The sequence below is a fragment of the Drosophila ananassae genome (genome assembly GCF_017639315.1).
Source record: "Drosophila ananassae strain 14024-0371.13 chromosome 4 unlocalized genomic scaffold, ASM1763931v2 tig00000054, whole genome shotgun sequence".
NCBI lineage: Eukaryota > Metazoa > Arthropoda > Insecta > Diptera > Drosophilidae > Drosophila > Drosophila ananassae.
Window position 1 is genome coordinate 6953160 of NW_025319037.1, and position 5983 is coordinate 6959142.

Below are 5983 nucleotides of genomic sequence, written 5' to 3' on the forward strand. Positions count from 1 at the left end.
AATTTTTTGCCAGAACGCCTTTGAGGACTGGGGGTTAGATAGTGAGTCAGCTAAACATGTTCATGTTAATTTTGCGTACTTTGTAAAAATAATTGTTTAGTTTTTTGTTATATGTTCGAAATGATTCAGCGTCTGAAGTTTTGTTTTATAGTATTTTTTCCTACTGGCATTTCTCAGTCTAAAAAGTTTCCCACCGACGAGATGAGGTCGGCGGAACGCGGAAAGGACGGCGCCAGCTCGAGCGAGATTCGACCCTGAAGGAAGGCGCTATACCCTGAAGCAAGTCGCGCCGAGGGACCATGTGTTGGAGAGTCTCCTGATAGAAGCGGAGAACATAGTCAACTCGCGTCCGCTCACCCATTTGCCGGTGGATGCGGACCTGCCGGATATGCCTGGATTGGATGCAGAGCTGCCCAAGGAGGGTTCTACGCGAAAGCAGTGGAGGAGTGCCCGCATGCTGCGAGACCGTTTCTGGAGGAGGTGGGTCATGGAGTACCTGCCTACGCTTGTGCGCCGCGAGAAGTGGTGCCGGAGAACGGAGCCCATCCGCCAGAGCGACATGGTCTTCGTCTGCGATCCTGCCTTGCCCAGACGAGAGTGGCGCAAGGGTATCGTGGAGGAGGTCTACAGCGGAGCTGATGGAGTCGTCAGACACGTCACTGTGCGCGTGAACGATAATAGCCTATCTCGGACAATGTTGCGGCCCGTCTCGAAACTTGCAGTTTTGGATTTGAGTGAAGCGGTTCTTCACTGGGTCGGGGATGTCGACGGTCAAACATTGTAATCGATAGGTAGAATCAGTATTGGTAGGAAAATCTAGTATTTTTAAGTTATCCGATTCTTGGCCCCTTGAAGTACGGGCCTACTGATCTCGGTAATGTTAATGCCGCCAAAAAGTGGCCTTTCATTGTCTTGTGAATTGTAAGAGGGCACACTGCGGTAAGATTTAGATTAAAATTCTGAACTGTGAGGCTAATTTAAGCAATTCCAGAATAAAACGCGCGCACCCGTTCGCCAGGGCCATAGGCCCTTAAAGTATTACCCTTTCCTTTGAACCTACGCGTGTGGGGAGCCGTTTAAGGCAACTCCGCATGAGGCAAGACAGCAGTTATGTTTGTGCATAATGATATTTAATTCCAATATTCCGATAGTTAGTTAAATTAAGTTAATGTATCTTATAGATCTATCTTTGCCATTTCAATGAAATCAGTTATTGTATTGTATTTTTCAATGGGTTCTTGCTTAAAAAATTGATAGATGTCATTATATTTGAGCAGAAGCGGGAATCTTCTACGGATATTATTGTATTTTGTATATATTATTGTATTATTGTATTGAAGTTCACCTGCCATGTGATAAATAATGTTAACCGGAGTTGATTTCATAAGTCCAAGAGATTTTCTAAGATATATATTAAGATATACATAGAAATATTAGCAAAAGATGAGCAGGCATACTCATATTTTGGTCTAACAAAAGCTTTCAAAAGGTTAAAGGCTTTGCCGGGAAGAATGCCAAAACGGCAACCACTTGACATATTTAGAAACATGTTAGTTTGATTGGCTTTTAAAAGCGTGTGTCTAATATGTCTGATGGATGAGTTATTTGAACAGATAGTTCTCCCTAAATAGCAAACATGATCAACTTCCTTAATTAATAAATTATTACACATTATACCTAGTGTACGTCTTTTATTGCTAAAATGTATCACAGACGATTTCATCGGGTTAAAAGTAAGGTTAATATTATCACAGATATTGTTAAAGTTATTGACCTTTTGTTCAAGGATGTCCCTTGCGTCCGAGAAGTTTTTGCTGTAGGAGATAAGGAAAAAATCGTCCGCGTACTGAAAAATGAGGCTTTAGTGGTCGCTTATAGGATGAAGAACAGAAGTGTAGAGATAAAAGAGGATGGGACTTAGACAGCTTCCTTGACTGACTCCTTTGCTAACCGTAACTTCGGTTTTACTCATGACAAGTATCCTTTTCTTTAAGAATTCAATGATAAAATTGATGTATCGATGGTTAAAACCAAGATCACAAAGGACTTTACAAAGGATTGAGATGTTAACGCAGTCAAAGGCTTTGCTCAAGTCTAGGACTGCAGCTATAAAATGAAAGCCTTTGGTTTTCAGATTGGCAACGTTGTTTATGACATCATTTATACAGTGTGCTGTCGAATTTCTTCTGAACGCATAGGATATGTCAGGAAGGAGGCTATTGATCGCAATGTGTTCTTCTAGCTTGTTTTTTACAAGGCTTTCCAGACACTTGAAGACGACACTTAGTAGACATATAGGTCTGTTATTGGTGATCACTGAGAAATCTACATTTTTTTTAGGCACTGGAACAATTTTGATTCTGCGCCACACTTCTGGTATTTTGCCTTCGTTGAAGATATCGTTTAGCATGGACGTAAACTTTTGAACTTGCTTGGGGGGTAGGGAGAGTAGCATATTATAGGATATTTTATCCAGACCCTTTGAGGAATGCGGGTTTCGGGATTTCAGAAAACACAAAACATCACAAGGAGAGAAATATATTTTGTTTATAGTTTCGAGCTCGATTTGTGGGAAATCATAATGAATAGTGCCCGGGGATGTTGAGACGTGTAGTAGGAAGGTTAGATGATCCTCATCATCAAAGAGTTTTGAGGTCGTTTTGATTTGCTTATATGCTTTTAAGGACTTAATTTTTTGCCAGAACGCCTTTGAGGACTGGGGGTTAGATAGTGAGTCAGCTAAACATGTTCATGTTAATTTTGCGTACTTTGTAAAAATAATTGTTTAGTTTTTTGTTATATGTTCGAAATGATTCAGCGTCTGAAGTTTTGTTTTATAGTATTTTTTCCTACTGGCATTTCTCAGTCTAAAAAGTTTCCCACCGACGAGATGAGGTCGGCGGAACGCGGAAAGGACGGCGCCAGCTCGAGCGAGATTCGACCCTGAAGGAAGGCGCTATACCCTGAAGCAAGTCGCGCCGAGGGACCATGTGTTGGAGAGTCTCCTGATAGAAGCGGAGAACATAGTCAACTCGCGTCCGCTCACCCATTTGCCGGTGGATGCGGACCTGCCGGATATGCCTGGATTGGATGCAGAGCTGCCCAAGGAGGGTTCTACGCGAAAGCAGTGGAGGAGTGCCCGCATGCTGCGAGACCGTTTCTGGAGGAGGTGGGTCATGGAGTACCTGCCTACGCTTGTGCGCCGCGAGAAGTGGTGCCGGAGAACGGAGCCCATCCGCCAGAGCGACATGGTCTTCGTCTGCGATCCTGCCTTGCCCAGACGAGAGTGGCGCAAGGGTATCGTGGAGGAGGTCTACAGCGGAGCTGATGGAGTCGTCAGACACGTCACTGTGCGCGTGAACGATAATGGCCTATCTCGGGCAATGTTGCGGCCCGTCTCGAAACTTGCAGTTTTGGATTTGAGTGAAGCGGTTCTTCACTGGGTCGGGGATGTCGACGGTCAAACATTGTAATCGATAGGTAGAATCAGTATTGGTAGGAAAATCTAGTATTTTTAAGTTATCCGATTCTTGGCCCCTTGAAGTACGGGCCTACTGATCTCGGTAATGTTAATGCCGCCAAAAAGTGGCCTTTCATTGTCTTGTGAATTGTAAGAGGGCACACTGCGGTAAGATTTAGATTAAGATTCTGAACTGTGAGGCTAATTTAAGCAATTCCAGAATAAAACGCGCGCACCCGTTCGCCAGGGCCATAGGCCCTTAAAGTATTACCCTTTCCTTTGGACCTACGCGTGTGGGGAGCCGTTTAAGGCAACTCCGCATGAGGCAAGACAGCAGTTATGTTTGTGCATAATGATATTTAATTCCAATATTCCGATAGTTAGTTAAATTAAGTTAATGTATCTTATAGATCTATCTTTGCCATTTCAATGAAATCAGTTATTGTATTGTATTTTTCAATGGGTTCTTGCTTAAAAAATTGATAGATGTCATTATATTTGAGCAGAAGCGGGAATCTTCTACGGATATTATTGTATTTTGTATATATTATTGTATTATTGTATTGAAGTTCACCTGCCATGTGATAAATAATGTTAACCGGAGTTGATTTCATAAGTCCAAGAGATTTTCTAAGATATATATTAAGATATACATAGAAATATTAGCAAAAGATGAGCAGGCATACTCATATTTTAGTCTAACAAAAGCTTTCAAAAGGTTAAAGGCTTTGCCGGGAAGAATGCCAAAACGGCAACCACTTGACATATTTAGAAACATGTTAGTTTGATTGGCTTTTAAAAGCGTGTGTCTAATATGTCTGATGGATGAGTTATTTGAACAGATAGTTCTCCCTAAATAGCAAACATGATCAACTTCCTTAATTAATAAATTATTACACATTATACCTAGTGTACGTCTTTTATTGCTAAAATGTATCACAGACGATTTCATCGGGTTAAAAGTAAGGTTAATATTATCACAGATATTGTTAAAGTTATTGACCTTTTGTTCAAGGATGTCCCTTGCGTCCGAGAAGTTTTTGCTGTAGGAGATAAGGAAAAAATCGTCCGCGTACTGAAAAATGAGGCTTTAGTGGTCGCTTATAGGATGAAGAACAGAAGTGTAGAGATAAAAGAGGATGGGACTTAGACAGCTTCCTTGACTGACTCCTTTGCTAACCGTAACTTCGGTTTTACTCATGACAAGTATCCTTTTCTTTAAGAATTCAATGATAAAATTGATGTATCGATGGTTAAAACCAAGATCACAAAGGACTTTACAAAGGATTGAGATGTTAACGCAGTCAAAGGCTTTGCTCAAGTCTAGGACTGCAGCTATAACATGAAAGCCTTTGGTTTTCAGATTGGCAACGTTGTTTATGACATCATTTATACAGTGTGCTATCGAATTTCTTCTGAACGCATAGGATATGTCAGGAAGGAGGCTATTGATCGCAATGTGTTCTTCTAGCTTGTTTTTTACAAGGCTTTCCAGACACTTGAAGACGACACTTAGTAGACATATAGGTCTGTTATTGGTGATCACTGAGAAATCTACATTTTTTTTAGGCACTGGAACAATTTTGATTCTGCGCCACACTTCTGGTATTTTGCCTTCGTTGAAGATATCGTTTAGCATGGACGTAAACTTTTGAACTTGCTTGGGGGGTAGGGAGAGTAGCATATTATAGGATATTTTATCCAGACCCTTTGAGGAATGCGGGTTTCGGGATTTCAGAAAACACAAAACATCACAAGGAGAGAAATATATTTTGTTTATAGTTTCGAGCTCGATTTGTGGGAAATCATAATGAATAGTGCCCGGGGATGTTGAGACGTGTAGTAGGAAGGTTAGATGATCCTCATCATCAAAGAGTTTTGAGGTCGTTTTGATTTGCTTATATGCTTTTAAGGACTTAATTTTTTGCCAGAACGCCTTTGAGGACTGGGGGTTAGATAGTGAGTCAGCTAAACATGTTCATGTTAATTTTGCGTACTTTGTAAAAATAATTGTTTAGTTTTTTGTTATATGTTCGAAATGATTCAGCGTCTGAAGTTTTGTTTTATAGTATTTTTTCCTACTGGCATTTCTCAGTCTAAAAAGTTTCCCACCGACGAGATGAGGTCGGCGGAACGCGGAAAGGACGGCGCCAGCTCGAGCGAGATTCGACCCTGAAGGAAGGCGCTATACCCTGAAGCAAGTCGCGCCGAGGGACCATGTGTTGGAGAGTCTCCTGATAGAAGCGGAGAACATAGTCAACTCGCGTCCGCTCACCCATTTGCCGGTGGATGCGGACCTGCCGGATATGCCTGGATTGGATGCAGAGCTGCCCAAGGAGGGTTCTACGCGAAAGCAGTGGAGGAGTGCCCGCATGCTGCGAGACCGTTTCTGGAGGAGGTGGGTCATGGAGTACCTGCCTACGCTTGTGCGCCGCGAGAAGTGGTGCCGGAGAACGGAGCCCATCCGCCAGAGCGACATGGTCTTCGTCTGCGATCCTGCCTTGCCCAGACGAGAGTGGCGCA